At 47.3% G+C, this 16,021-nt stretch overlaps 1 protein-coding gene and 1 pseudogene across 1 annotated transcript in view; both read right to left on the bottom strand.

Moving 5' to 3' along the window:
• The window catches only part of septin5a (septin 5a), a 148,293-nt gene that overhangs the window by 92,521 nt on the left and 39,751 nt on the right, over positions 1-16,021 (bottom strand). The gene's annotated exons all lie outside the window — the stretch shown is intronic.
• LOC138762427 (amyloid-beta A4 precursor protein-binding family A member 1 pseudogene) lies at positions 4,776-5,510 on the bottom strand (annotated as a pseudogene).

Here is a 16,021-nt window from a genome sequence, read left to right as displayed (position 1 = left end):
AAATGCGAGAACCGTGTAGCCAGGTCAAAACGGCAAGGGAAGATAATGTCATGATGTTGGGTCCAGAAAATATTCTTAGATACACAGCGAGCAGTGCAGGGGTCTTTACTGGGCACATAGTGTGCGAATGTCAACACCGCCTGTGTGAATCCGATTTGGTGGGTCTGGACACAAGGGTTTGCAATCACGTAGCTTTTATTAACACACAATTTGTAGAAGAATGTGGGAAAATGTTCCGGGAATAAAACAAATATGCACAATTTATAAAAGAGCATGGGAAAATGTTACAGGAATAAAACACACACACACACACAACTACTAGATATTAAAGTGACGGTCAGGAAATGGTGTTCCAATTTGTTAAATTAGCATTAGTGGTAGCAAGAAAATGTACTGCAATTACTTGGAAATCGATACATCTTTAACATTGCCAAGGCGGCAATGTTGTATTCCTTTGGGGAAAAAAAATCACTTATAATTTAGGAAATAAATACTCTGTGTTTTTACAAATTTGACACCTGTACACTTAAATTATGGATTAAATTTGTAGTGATGATATCTTTCTTACCCCTCTAATCCTGCAGAATTCTCCTCTGTCTGCCTATGTTAGAACTGATGAGTTGTACTGCATGACATCTCTCTCTGCAATCCAAAGGTTTATTTTCTTTCTCTTTTTTTTTCTTCTTATACCTATAAACTTGTCATTTTTTCAGTTAGTATATTGTTTTTTTGAGGGGGAGGTTGGTTGGGAGGGAGGGTTTTTGGGGCATGCTGAAAACCATCATGCATGTAATCAATTTGTTCTTTTTTGATATCTGTAGTATTGTAATAATTGTAGTTACTGCAGGTATGAAATATTAAATAAAATTCTCAAAAAAAACAGAAATGGTGTTCCACTCCTTCAGTGTTTACACTTGCAGTCTCAGGTACTAACATGTACAGCAAAAAAAAAAAGAAACACAGAACAACAAGAATCAGAGGAGAAAAACTGTGCTCTGAAAGAGGAGCTGAAATCCTGGTAGCAGCCACAGCATGATTTAGAAAGAGCAACGGCTCCTCGCCGAGTTAGTTCGGAAAAGGGAAAAGCTAAAGTGCAGGGAGCTCAAGATGCAGCATTTGGCAGCTGACCCCCTTCCATACCCTCCTCCAGAAGATGTAGAACAGGTCCAGGAGAAAGGCACAGGAAACATCTCTGGTGAGGCGGTGCCATTAAAAGAGGGACCAGATGATTTGGAGCACATCAAAAAGCCAATGGACTTCCAAATGTCGGAGAAAGAAGGCTATCAATATCAGACGTTCGCCCAATTTGAGGAAGATTTTAATTTAATTGCTGACAGTACAATGTCAAGGACACTATATTTTACCGTGCAGCAATTGGGCAAGGAGACGCAGTACTGAAATAGCCTCACCAGCAGGCAGAGAAGATTCGTTTTGATTATGAAGCAGGGATGCATATACCTGAACCAGTGCCACCAGAAGACACTGGTCAGCTTTTCTGGGAAGGAGAAGTGAGTCGGCTGGTGGTGCCAAAAAACAGATCACACATGCCATTCTAAGGCCACGAGCACGTCTCAGCGAACCTTTCACAGCTGCATGACTGTGAGCCCGGCAGCCTCTTTAACCCCGCCACCAGATGAAGAACCAGATCATTACTGTTTGCAGCATAATCTTAGTGTGAAAAGATTTAAAAGACAATCCTATTGACGGAGCTATGACTTGGTCTGTTGGTGATACAGATTCGGGTTATGCCATTGTCCAAAATACAGATGAATAGAGGCAGCTGCCTTCCACCATCCACTGTCTGCGCAGAAATCTGAATTCTTTCCCCTTACTAGAAGGGAATGTCGATTAATATTTATACAGACTCACGGGGTAGCACATGATTTTGGAGCCAAGGGAACATTGGCAGTTTTTGACATCCTCGGGGTCACCTGTTAGAAACGCTACTTTTGTTGCCAACCTGCTGACGTCTCTCTCCCATCTGTCCCACCTTGCAAATGTAGAATGCGAGGCCTACGTCTGTATCTTTTGGGAGTGCTTACGCAGATGCAAGGGCAAAAAGCTGCTGGTAGAAATGCTCCCTTCACCGTTTATTCAGGAAGCGATAAACTGTTCGTCAATAGAACGGTCTTGCCTGATTTGGGGGAGGTAGCAAAACTTCTGGGGGGGGGAGGGAGGCACCCCTGCTCATTTGGAAACAGTGCGGGTGCGCCAGAGATCCAGAAACCGAACTATGGACCTCCCCTGCTGGACACGTTTGTGTACCTGATGCATTTTGACCTGTACTGCAATTATATGCATGCAATGACACATTTGGGTAAGGAGGGAATGGTAGGAGCGAATAGTAGGAGTGGCATTTCAAACGTGGTGGTGCCCTAATCTGAGAAAAGAGGCTCAAAGAAAGGCGCAGGAATATATTACCTGTCAGAAAAATAATCCTGGTAAAGCAATTAAGTGACCTCCGGTACAGGACCATTTAAGTCAATGGTTCTCAACCTTTTTCTTTCCATTCACATCCCATTTTAAGTAATCTCTGTGCCATTGGTGCACGGTTTCATAACTCCAAAGGAAATGGCCCAATGACAATTTTTCTCCATCAAAATATTTCAGTAACAATTGGGTCTAGAGCAGTGATTCTCAACTTTCCCTTCCCATTCACATCCCACCTAATCACAGAGCACTGATGGCACAGGGATTACTTAAAGTGGGATGTGAGTGGAAAGAAAACAGTTGCGAACCATTGGTTTAACTGTACGCTGATGGATTTTATCGAATTGCCTCGCGTACACAGCTAAAAGTGCTGTCTTGTTATTATTGATCTACCTCAAATAGCTGGGAAAGGGGAGAATGGTTCTGGAATTGGGAGCAGGAGCTTCGTGTGGAAGTAAGTTGATAAAATGCAAAATTGTAGTGGCGGCTACTCTGCTAGCTGAAGGATCGCACAACCAGACAGGTTGAGTTCAGTGAACAAAACTGATTTATTGCAGACTGCCTGGCTGGTCTTATACTCCCAGCCCGGACCTGGCCGAGAACTATGCTGGGGGGCCCCGACGTCACCGGGGCATCACGTGGGTCGCCAAGCGCAGGCTTCTGAGCCCAGTGCCGAGATCAGAAGGAAACCACCAATGGCGCCATTTTGGCTGGCTGCCCCGCCATATGCATGATAAGCGGGGCTGGTTCGCCTGCCTAATGGCGTACCGCCACAAAATGATCATTGATTGTGGTACTTAATTCTGGACCTCCCTTTTAGCACAATGGGATTTTTTTCACTCAGAACAATTCAGAAATTCAAGGCAGCAGATTATCATGTCATTCTCAAGGACACGAAGGGATGGGCTATAAATGCCGTTCTTGCCAGTGGTGTCAAGATCCCCAAAACGAAGAACAAAAATATTCATCAGCGGTATTTTCCAAAGTTGCACCTAATGTGAAATCAGCAATGCTGAATCAGATCTTTTCAGTACGTGATCTACAATGAACGCAGGCAAAGCAAATGATAAGAGTTCTTCTTGAATGTCAGTCGAAAGTGATATTTTCTTCATTCCTGTCAGGAACCAAATGCTCTTCCAGTGACCTTGCTAGCTTTGCTGAATGAGAGAAGGCTTTCTGTTGCAGGTTCATGCCGTTTAGGATTTAAGTTGCTCTAACTGTTTCATACACAAGCCCAGAACAACAAAGCCATTGACAATGTTAGCCTGAGCTGGACTTGGACGCACATCCTGGGCAGCGGATAAAAATGTAGAAGTGTTGTTTCAGCAAGACGTGATAAACCAAGCTCGAAATCCAAGTTAAATGTTTTGCTGGGGTCTGCCAATTACAGGTCATATAATTAGTTACGAACAGGGAGTGGGCTGGAGAATAACAACCAAATAAGTTATCGTGGAGTGATAAAAGGAGGGAATGTGAAAAAAATAAGTTTAACAAAAGGTTCATGAGTGGATCGGAGAATAAAGTGGACTTGTAACATGGTGGGAATGTAACCAACGTGACCTTCTCTGCACTGTAGTGAGATGGTAAGTAATACCACTAGAATGTAAGCAAAGGTAAAGTAAGCATGAAGACACTCTGATGCCTTTCCCAGCTGTTTGCAGACACCACAGGGAGACCTGTTATTGTGAACACAAAATCACCAGACGTGTGAAACTTGTGGGGTCTCACGCAGACCCCTGCCAAAAAGATGTATATAAGTGGAATGAACACACTGTATGCTTTGAGAGGGGCTCAGTGTAGAGAACAGGTCACTGAATTCTTTCTTGGTACCCCTCACTCTTGCTAGCATTATCAAGGCTGAATAAGGAAACTGTTGTATGCTTATTTGGTGCTGTTGTTTCTGCTGTTTGTTTTATTACAGCGTACGCCCCAGCATCAGCCAGCCCCAGTACGCAAACCCTCCGTGCATCCATCAACCAAACACTAGTGCATGCGCACAAGAATCAACATTGCTGCACATAGCTCACGGACCCTGGCACTGCTTAACAAGTAATCCCCTTTTGGCCCTTACAATACCAACCCCTAATACTAATTATTATAATGAGATATAATGTCTCCAATAATAATTACACCATTATACAATCAATTATAAATAATAATCAAAGATGTAACATTCAAATACTATAAAGATCTTCTCTCTTTTTTCTTTAGGCCAGAGGTTACCAGCACATTGACTACAATCAAATAAAGTCAGTGTGTACTTGTCAAACTTCCTCAATCTCCTGTAAAAAGGTAAATTTTGTGGATGGGTCTGTTCAGAAAACCAGCCCCATTCTTGATACTAACTAGACAAAAGGGGACTTGTTCAGGAATATGTACGTTGCAACTGGCATAATCTTCATGTGAATCTCACCAGTGACATTTGATAGTCTTCCCTCAATCTTCTCGTGGAATTGCTACAACACTTGGCCCATTTATTTTGATGATTCTGCATCCAACTCGAATTCCACCTCTCATGAGGCTATAGAAGATGCCATCCTGAATGCTAAATTCTAGCTGAAGTTTTATGTCTGGTCAATTGATGGTGACTAGAGGACAGCGCAAAATAATGAGTTTTGCATTGATGTTTTAAGCCCTAAATTATGCCCTGACAAGTAGCGAGTGGCAGGCCAACTAACTTGGTGTAATTCAGATATAATCTGTTCCCCAATGTTCAACTCTCCTGACCGTTCTGCAGGCCCACCATGATCACTACAGTGGGAAGGATAGAGCCTGATTTCACTATCACAAGGCCAAGGATCTCGCCTTCCACCTTTTCAATATGGACCTAGTTCTCCATTTTGGAAAAACGTACAAGATCTCCATTGTAGAACTCAATGTCGCTTTCCTGCCACAGTGTTCCCCATCTCTTGGTCTGGGGCCTTATGTGGTGGTCCTCGCCATGCCACGAAAACTATTGTAGTTCCAACGCCTGCAATGTATCAACTGGTCTGCAGGCGGTGATCCAGCAGGGCTTCCTGCACTTCTGCTTTCAGTACTTCAATTTGTTGCATTGAAACAAGCAGACCTACTACAGTCATTGGTTGTGACTCTCCTTCAGGTGTCTTTATTCACTCCACTGTCCTGTGCTTGTAACATTCATGTATTGGTCGCTGGATTTTCATTAGAGAATAACTGGGCTGATCCAAGGCAACTTGCTGCAAATATTATTCCATTGAGGGGATCCTCTGACTCACGGGGTCCCAGTGCTTCCTCAAATGTAGGAAAGGAAAATTTCTTCTTGGCCTCTCGATTTTGTTCACAAACATGTTTGAATTGCACATCCTTGGCATTTTCATTCTCTTTGCCGTCATTTTGTGACTCGCCACCGGCCTTTCCCAAGTCGTCGACTTTAAATCCAGTCAATGTCCTCAGTGGTGCTTTCACAGAGTCTTCATTCCCATCAGCCAAAGCCACCTCCTCTTCTTCTGCCCGCTTGCTTCCCAGTGAGAAGGCTTTGGTCTTCGTTACATTGCCGCCAACGGCAGGCATTTTACGAGTCCGCATGCTATCGTCCATCAAACTCGAGCAGCAGGCACGCACGACACAAGTCAAATCAACAGGCCCCGATGGGCAGGCGGCAGCAGATCCAAAGTTGCCACAAATACACAGAAGTACACAGACGCAAGTCCACCACTTCTGATGGCTGTGATGTGCTGTTGTAGGCAAGCGAGATTCCACTGCATCATCCATCAATAATATCACCGGCTTTCAAGAAATGGCTCCACCAATATGCCTATAGGTCCTTCTTGTCTAGGATTAGAAGCTTTGGGCCGATACTCGTACCGCCACAGAGAGGATCGGGTGAGGATGAGGAGGGTGCAAGGAGATGTGCCAAGACGACGGAGAGTCAGAATTTACAAGATGGCCCCCATATTGAATTCAGTATTACTTAGTAAAACCAAAGAGGGATAATTTTGCATTTTCTGCTCCAACAATATTTTTTTGTTGACTGAAATGTAGTGACTACTATCCACTTGGAGGCTAGGCAGGGTCTTCTTTGTCATGCGTTTCAATTTATTTCTCCACAAAATGCAGATCAGCTTTTAAATTGTTTATTCATTAAGACACAAAAGACTTGTAGCACTCTGTAATAAAGTAGCATTATTATCATTGCCGTAATTGGAACGACTATTGGAATGACCTTCTTTAACGCTCTAGGAAACGATAAGGTCTGTAGAAGCATTCCATGTATAAACGGTCAACAAAAAAGATTTGAACCCCACTCACCCTCGTCGTCCACATTAACTGCCTTAAAACACGCCCTACACTTATGCGTCATCCAGCCCCGCTACGCGAAACCCACCATGCGTGAATCAACTGAACACTAGCGCGTGCGCACAAGAACCAATGCAGCCAGGCACAGCCCACAGACTGCTGCCTAACAAAGTAAGTAACCCCATTTTGGCCCTTAACAACAGGTGTCAACAATTGGCACCGCGGGCAGGGTCTCGAGGGTCTTGGCTGGACGCAGACATGGGGAGGGTTGTTCTGGAACAGGGGCAAGACAGCCAGTGCAGGCACCAAGGATTCCTGGCTGGACCGATGAGAGGAAGGGATTTGGGAGCTTGGCCAGTTAAACCACGGTAAACCAGTGCACTGTTCTAACCAGTGGGGAGAAAATGGGACACCATGTGGTCTCCCTCCTTAAGAAGTTGGGATTCCCCACGGCTAAGGGAGTCAAAGGGGTGCTGTCTGGCTGTTTGCATCCTTCCTGAGATGCCAGATCAGGATTACCGGCCAGATACAGTACATGTGTGACGAAAAGGACAAGGAGATAAAGATCCTCCAGCAGCGTTGCTGTACAGGCTCCCCAGAAGGGCCTCGAGGCCAGATGTACTGAGATCTCTGAAGGCTGATGTAAATGCAGCAGGCGCAGGCAGCCCGCTAGTCTGGCTGGCAGCCAGACCTGCTCAAAACCTGAGCCCAGGTCCGGAGCAGCGTCAAGCTGAATGCATGTCTGGGGATGGGGATGTATGGATGAGCTGTGATGAGGAAGGAGTGGACAAGGAGCCTGGGTCCCATCACACAAGCTCTCCCCTTTACGTGCCTGTAGACTCGACCCATAGTCACACTGTCCCAGACTCCCAACGAGGGAGTACCCAAACCCTTGCCTGCTCAGCCCGTCACCAGGCAGTCTCAAGTCCGCCTCAGAGGTGAGGGGGTGAGGATGATGAGGCGCAGGGGGATGTGCCGAGACGACGGAGACGCAGGATTTCTCACCCAAGGAGCTGACCCAAATGGATGAGCAGTAACCCGCCAGCAGCTGGGCGAGCATCTGGCCTCATGGCTCTAATTGTGAGCCTCTCTCACCAAAAGCGAGCACTCTGGGGAGCCTGTCTGACCAGCAGTGTGTCAACCATGCCCTACGGACACTGCAGGAAGGGGTTTGAGATGGCAATACCTTGTGAGATCGGGTAGTGAATGCTGTGAGGGTCCGGTACCCTACCCATTTTGAATGGGATTTACAGGGCTGGCCAAAGTGGAGCACAGTCAGTGAGGGCACCAGGGTGTAATGAGGGTCAAAAGAACCAAAGACTTGTTGATCCAAACCAAGGCTTTTATTAACTAAAAGACTGGAGCATATCACAAGTAGGTCGACCAGTCCAGAATGACCTGGTCTGGCTAGAAGCAATTCTTTAAGACCTGTCATTAGGTCTGGCTACACACTCAGCCAATCACAGTCATCCTACACTGCCATCTGTACATATGTACATATACACATTGGTGATAGAATCTGTACTATCACACAGGGTCATTAGGGAGTGGGCACATGGCATTTACAAGGGAGCCCGCAATTGAAACTTTTTAGAGAACACCAGAGTGACCAACACGATCATGGGATACCTGGTCACTACCGCGCACACTGATTTGAGGCAAGTGGTCCTGCCCCCTATGGCATTGGCTAATGGGAAGACCATGCGGGACACCATCACCCCCCTGGTAGGGCTAGAGTACATCCAGCAGGGAGCACCCACCCAGGACTGTAGGGCGGAGACAAGGGCTGGAGACACAACCCCTCATTTTTCGTACCAACAGCTGCATGTTGGGGTGAACCGTGCCAGCATAGATGGGACCCCAACCTCTGCCATTTACGTGCTGTGGAAAGAGTTTTGTGGGGGGGGGGGAATCTGGCCAGGGGAAAACCCACACCCACTCTAATGTGTGTGGATGGTCACGTATCCTCCCCATTTGAAACTTATTCAGAAGTCACATCACCTGGCTCATTTAAAATCACCTAGGGTCATTATTGGCTAGAAGCACACTATATTTAGCATCAAAGCACAGCACATTCTCTCTCTCTGACTCGTATCCAAGCCCCGGACATCGCTCCACATCAGGTCGCTACTGTGGACATTGCTGGAAGCATCGCGGGCAAGGTGTGCGTAGTATTGCGATAAATCAATACTTGCAGGGAGCCACACCCTGCTGGTACAGGGAACTGGGTGTGCATGTAAGAGTCCCTGTTTATAGCATGTGAGCAGGTTTACTGTTGCCAGAGTCCAGCCAAAGTCCAAGATGAATGTTGTTGCTTAAGTGAAATAGTGATCAAGTACCGTTTAACACTCTCCCCTGTTTGTTTCCTATGTGTTAATAAAAGTCACATGTGATGGTAACTCTCATGTCCAGAGTCATCTCTCAGTGAACCCACCAAACCAGATACTCTTCCCAACACGACAGCAAGTACCTGTTCAGTTGGAGCAAGGAAGAATTTTGGTGTATAAATCATTGTTCAATGTGTACGGCAATTAACTCATTACCAGCTACCTCATACACTGATCATTAAGCAGATAGTATTTGCAGTGATGAAATCCCAAAGTAATTTCCAACAGCAAAATCAGATGAAATTTTAACAGAAAAAAAACCAAATTGAACTGACAGACAAAACTGCTGGAGGAACTCAACAGGTCTCACAGCGTCCATAGGAGGTAAAGATTTATGTCCAGCATTTTGAGCCAGAGCCTTTCGTCAAGGTATGAGTCAAAAGCAGGCAGGTGCTGCGGGACCTGCTGGGCTTTTCCAGCACGTTTGTGTATTAACTACAATCACAGCGTCTGCAGACTTTCTTGTTTCCACACAGCATGAACCAATTGTTTTAGGCACATTATTAAATAGGCCCCAAAGCAAGGAACTCCAACACAATCTTCTCCGCACCCTCCTCTCGGGTGAAACAGGTTTGTCAGCAGCTTCAAGCAGTCACCTCCTGCTTTCAGCACGCAGTTTGTGTCAAACACTCTCTCTTTAGACATGGACTCCTCCGCAGAGGTCCTGAACCACACTTTACCCTTTGGTGTGCCCCAAGCCTCACCCATGTTGCATTGCTGCAAGCCAGGTTCCTCCTCGTTTCACTGCTGGGTGACTCAGTCCATTTGGAAACCAAGAAACTGCCTGGCTTTACCTGTGTGCACACAATTCTCCAGTCAGAGAGCCAAATACTTTGGACAGAGATAGGGCGACCAACACCCCACCCCCCCCCCCAACCCCACCCACATTACCTTTAATTAAATCAAGCTACCTCCCTGTATTGCTCACTGAAATGCTGGAGCAACTCAGCCGATCTTTAGGTATATCGCCGGGGTATATTGGGCTAAACACCAGGATTATTAAACCTTTTTTCTATCTCGGAATTGATGCAAAATCCAGAAGAGGCGATCCAATGGAAAATGGAAACCGTGACAATGGTTTGAAATGATGAAGGCAGAATAGGCCATCCAGTCCAACTAGTTTATATTCTGTCCTAGTGTTCACCCACCCCGTCTCGTGGAAGAATCAGTTTTTGATTTTTGATTTCTCTCCCCATTAAATTCACCAATGCTGATCTGTTAAAATCGGCAGCTGAGGGTCTACGCACGAGCCCCTCTCTCACACCAAAGAATTTTCTCCTGTTTCATATCAATGGTAACTGCGGCTCACTTCCCCCGCAACTGGAAATAGAGTCTGATCGATCAAAGTTCTTCACCATTTAAAGCCCAATATCGGTGGTTCTCAACCATTTTTTTTTCCACTCACATCCCACTTTCAGTAATCCCTCCGCCATCGGTGCTCTGTGATTAGTAAGGGATGTGGGTGGGAAAAAAAAGTTTGAAAACCAATTTTAATCATCCCTAATTGACTCGTTATGTGCACAGCTTCATAACTCCAAAGGAAGTGGGCCATGACAACTTTTCTCAAGCAAAATATTTCAGTAACATTTGGGTCTTGAGCAGTGGTTCTCAACCTTGCCTTCCCACCCACATCCCACCTGAAGTAATCCCTTACTAATCACAGAGCCCTGATGGCAGAGGGATTACTTCAAGTGGGATGTGAGTGGGAAGGGAAAGGTGGAGAACCACTGCCCTAAATTATATCACCCTTTTCCAGTTAAAAGACCTACCCATTGCTGATCGTTACAAACTCACATTTCTTGTAAGTCTTTTGTAAATGCTTTTCTCCGTTTTTTAAAACAAGTCATGGCCAGGATCACCAATTAGATCTCACCAAAGCTCCAGCTTTTCAATTCCATCCCATTGAAATCTATCCTGATTGGTTTGCTCTTGTGTCTTGCTGACCCATTAGTTTCATGTCACAGATCCATTTACTGGTGCCTTTCACAACCTTAGGGAGTTGCACAGGCAGTGACACAATTTGATGGACGGTCGCAGTCGGCCAACAGGCCAGCCTGCTCTTTTTTTTTTGCAAGGGCTTGGAAGCTCTGGAGAAGCATAGGATCAATCCCGTCAGTGAACAGAACTGAAAGGCATTCAATGACAGCAGAGCCAGTGTGCATTCAATCCTGACCTCCAGTGCCATCTGTGTGGAGTTGGTGTGCTCTCTCGGTGACCACGTGGGTGTACCCAGCATGCCCCAAGAACTACCCAGGTGTGCAGGTGAGTTATGGAATCTGGGGATAGATGAGAGAGAATGAACAAATAATAAGAATGATGTCAGGTTAATGTAAATGGGTGATTGATGGTCAGAGCAGACTTACTGATCTTCTTTCTCACCTTGGTTGAGGAGTTGAACACGGTCAACGCAGGGGCTCTGCTAATAAAGCTGCAGTGAATACCAGCATGGAGTGTTGATTATGCGTGGTTTACATGTTCCCCCTGTCACTGTGTGAATTCCCACCCCCCCCCCCATTGTCCAAATTGTGATAGAAACCAAGGGCAGAGAGGTGGATTATGGGAGAATAAAATAATATTGGGGTGAAACACGAAAGTCTGCGGATGCTGTGATTGTAGTAAAAGCACAAATGCTTGGGGCAGCACAGGGGGACGGGAATTCTAATCCTTCACTCTCTGTAAGGACTCTGTACGATCTCCCCGTGTCCGTGTGGGTTTTCCCCAGGGTCTCCAGTTTCCTCCCACCATTCAAAACGTACCAGGGGTGTAGGTTAATGGGGTGCAATTGGGCAGCATGGACTCGTGGGGTGAAATGGCCTGTTACCGTGCCGTCTAATTTTAATTCAGCTGGTCTTGCAGCATCCATAGGAGGTAAAGAAATATACAGGTAACCAACGTTTTTGGACTCAGCCCTGCGTGAAGGTATGAGCAAAAAGCAGGCAGTCACCTGAAAAGGCTAGGGGAGGAGGTGTACACAAGCCAACAGGCAATTAGACATGCACTCAATATTGGTGTACAGGTACAAATGGTGATAGTAGGTCCACTGTCCCTTTACAATTAGATCCAACTAACTGAAGGTGCTCTGGTTCAGAAGGGCTGAGCCGTGTAATTGGTTGGTGCGGAGAGCGAAGGTCCACGAGAAATTGGGCGCACCCGTTCAGCAACTGGAAAGAATCCAGTCATCAGGTGTGAGGTGCTCTCAATAGTGCTGAACTCAGCAGAGGAGTGGTCCATCCCCTTTGCCTCTGCCCATAGGCGTACGAGCCCCAAATTCAGGCAAAGCCAAGGAGTTGGAGACCTGAATGATTCAGCCGGAGCTTTAGTCATTGGCGACCCGTCCCACGGTCTGTTGGCTGGCTGGGCTTTATTCCTTTGTACGTGTGCAAGTGCTGGTAGTGCACACATGATGGTTTGGAGTACTGAGGCCCTCACCGCAAATGGTGAGGGGCAAATGTTTAGCTTGGCTAATGCGCAAGTGCTAGCGTGAACAGCAGCAGCTGCAGTGCTTTACTTGACATGACCCACCTGCAAAACCTCATCAAGGCTGAGCCCAGGAGCCAGATGCCCACCTCCCATACGCCAGTTCGCTGTGACCACCTGTACCTTCCTGTTCGGGTTGGGCCCACCGTTCAACGTGCATGGATAGCGTGGTGGGCCTGCAATCCACGACAGGTGGGCTGGAAGCAGATGAAAAGGGTCAGGGGTGCCGCGTATCAGCAACACCCCACCCCACTCAGCACATTCAGCAGGCCGGTTCGCAGAGGAGGCCTGGGTCTGGGCCTGGTCCTGGGCCCAGAGGCGAGATGTGAGGCAGCCCGAGGACAATGGGAGCCCCATGTAAAATTCAGGCAAATCAACCACTTTGCTTCCTCAACCAAAAGGAGACCCCATACACCTATGCCTCCGTCCTGGCAATCACCCAAGCTGCCTTCTGGTTCACCGAGATACCCAGAGTGGAACAGGTCCAGCAGGTGGTTACATACAAGCCGCTTGGCGATGGGGGCAAGGGCATACCCAATGTGGCCCTCATTCCAGGGACCACCTTCGTGTCCAGTCATATCAGGCTGTGCCTGGAACTGAGCTCCACTATGTGCTGAGATTCTACCTGTCCCAGGCATTGTGAAGGATGGAACATCCTGCAGATACTGAGAGACAACAACTTAATGGAATAGTTCCCTGTGCAGACTGTCCAGGTATTCCGCAGGAAAGCCTCATCACTAAAACTTACTAACAACCACCAGGACTTGGCCTGGCTGGCAGTGAGAGGTGCTCTCCCAATCAGATCCATCCTGTATGACAGAAGTATCACCCCCAATGCATGTCGCTGACATTTCAGGCCTGAGCCCTTCAAAGAATAGGCAAAAGGAGCCAGAACCAAGAAATCTCAGAAAGTTCCAGAATTCAGACAATGCTGGGCTGGGGGTGGAATCCAGACCAATAGCATAGATCTCCCACTGACCCCCCCCCATTTCAATTCCCCATCACCCTATATGTATCTCCCATTGACCCCCCCATTTCAATTCCCCATCCCCCTACGTAGATCTCCCAGTGACCCCCATTTCAATTCCACATCCCCCTACATGGATCTCCCAGTGACCCCAAATTTCAATTTCCCATCCCCCTACATGGATCTCCCATTTCAATTCCCCATCCCATTATGTGGACCTCCCAGTGACAACCCATTTCAATTCCCCATCATATTATGCAGATCTCTCAGTGACCACCCCTTTCAATTCCCCATCCTACTATGTGGATCTCCCAGTGATGAATCATTTCAATCCCTCATCCCATTATGCGGATCTCCCAGTGACCACCCATTTCAATTCCGCATCCCATTAGTGGATATCCCAGTGACCCCCCATTTCAATTGCCCATCCCATTATGTGGATCTCCCAGTGACCCCTCATTTCTATTCCCCATCCTATTACGTGGATCTCCCAGTGACCCCCCCATTTCAGACCCCCATCCCATTACGTGGATCTTCCAGTGACCACCCATTTCCATTCCCCATCCCATTCCCTTGCTGACATGTCTGTCCATGGTCTAACGCACTGTCCGCAAATGGGAGGGACAGCACCTCATCTTCCCACTGAATGGCATTAATATCGACTTCACTGACTTTTGTTAAAACCACCCTCAATTCTTCCCCCAGCTCTGTTTCTCCTTTTTTCCCATCCCCTTTCACACAAACATGACACATTCTTACCTCGTCCCTTATGTATCCAATTAACGGCTTTGGTTGGTCTGGATTCCTCCCCCAACCAGCATTGTCTGAATTCGGAGATTTCCTGCTTCTGTCTCACTCTGCTTATTCCTTGAAGCCCAAAACGTCGGCAACATATCTCTGTCTCCTATGGACGCTGAAAAGACCGGCCAAGTTCCTCTAGCATTTCGGTGCGTTTTTTTTTGCCCAGAGCTGCTGGAAGATCATCAACAATGATAGACGCCCTGTGGTCTGCCCGACACCTGTTGGTCTTCCGAAGCACCGAGGTGCTTGAGAGGGAATGGCACATTCCAGGCTGCAGGAGTACAGAGAGCCTCAGCACAGCCAACACGAGGGCCTCATGGGGAAGGACCACGGTGTCAGATCCTTCCGCTACCTGGCACTGAGGGGCTGATACCGGTGGGTTGGAGAGGGTAAGGAAATCCAAGGGGTCTACTTAAGAAGCAAGGGAGTTACTGAATGGTTAATACATGCACAATAACAAACAAGTAGAAACAATGGCAGCCCTGCCACTGGTGAGGACCCAGCTTAGAGGGGAGCTCCGTAGTGCCCCACCACCCATCCGAATGCCGACAATAACGTGCAGGCTTTCAACACCCTGTTAAAGAAGCCAACAGTGTCCTGAAACCGCGGGGTCTGAGCCCAAGATAGCAGTCCCGTGCTGGATAGCTGACGTCAAGGAGTTGCAGACACTGGGCACCAGATATGGGAAGAACCCCCCCCCCCCCCCCCAAGGTCCCGTCAAGAAGGAGAATCCTTGGCAATTATCCAACAGGACGGTGACCGCCGCGGCGGCGGACCAGCGAGGGTCTCAGCGGCTGCAGGTTGAGGGTTCCTTGCGATCGAAGGACCCACACGTGCAGAGAGCTCACGGGAACCATTTACCAGTTACCGGAGCAGGGATTCAAGAGGGTGCCGAGGGCAAGAAGGGCCTTAGGAATGAAGCGTGTTGGAGGTTTGGATCTGGAGCTCGGGTTACCAATGGATCGATCAGGAGTCTGTACGGCTGCGGGACAGCTGGAGGCAAATACACGGACATTCAATGACTCTAGCCCCTTTCACAATGGCACCTCGTCCTAGTAATTAACGGTCAATATACAGGTTAAAGTTCCAGTGTGGACGTTCCCTTAATTGCCACACAGGGATCAAATCACGCCAGGGATGGACTGTCTAAGTAGGGTGAATTGTCCCCGGGGTCGTCAGACACCTGCGTGCCTGTTAGCCCAGTGTGAAAGGGACATTCAGTGACGCGTTGATGACATTTTAGCACGAGTGCAGGAAACAAAAGATTAAAATGAAGCATTAAACTTTGTATTCAATTTGCTAAATCCTGATCAATGTTTTATGATCTTGTATTTAAACAAAACAGTATAATTACAACGTAATAAAGCTTTATGTAGAGCACAGCGTAAAACAATTTATAAAGGACTGTGCGAATGTGGTAGCGGCACAACAAAAGCGCAGCCGCAAATTTATAAAGACTGTGGGGAAAGTCGGGGATGAAATACACACATCAAGCAATGGCGGACCTGCCCTCCCAGAATTCCGTGCGGCAGAGAAACCCCCTCCATGAGTGCTGTGGATACAGCCCTTTCTCTGCCACACAGAATTCTGGGAGGGCAGGCCCGCCATCGCTCGATGCATGTATTTCATCCCCGACTTTCCCATGATCTTTATAAATTGTGCAGCTGCGTGTTTTATACCACTTTCCCACGGTCTTTTATAA

This window comes from Narcine bancroftii, chromosome 4, assembly GCF_036971445.1.
Source record: "Narcine bancroftii isolate sNarBan1 chromosome 4, sNarBan1.hap1, whole genome shotgun sequence".
Taxonomy (NCBI): Eukaryota; Metazoa; Chordata; class Chondrichthyes; order Torpediniformes; family Narcinidae; genus Narcine; species Narcine bancroftii.
Note: the sequence above shows the minus strand (reverse complement) of the source record. Positions and strands in the feature narration are given on the sequence as shown.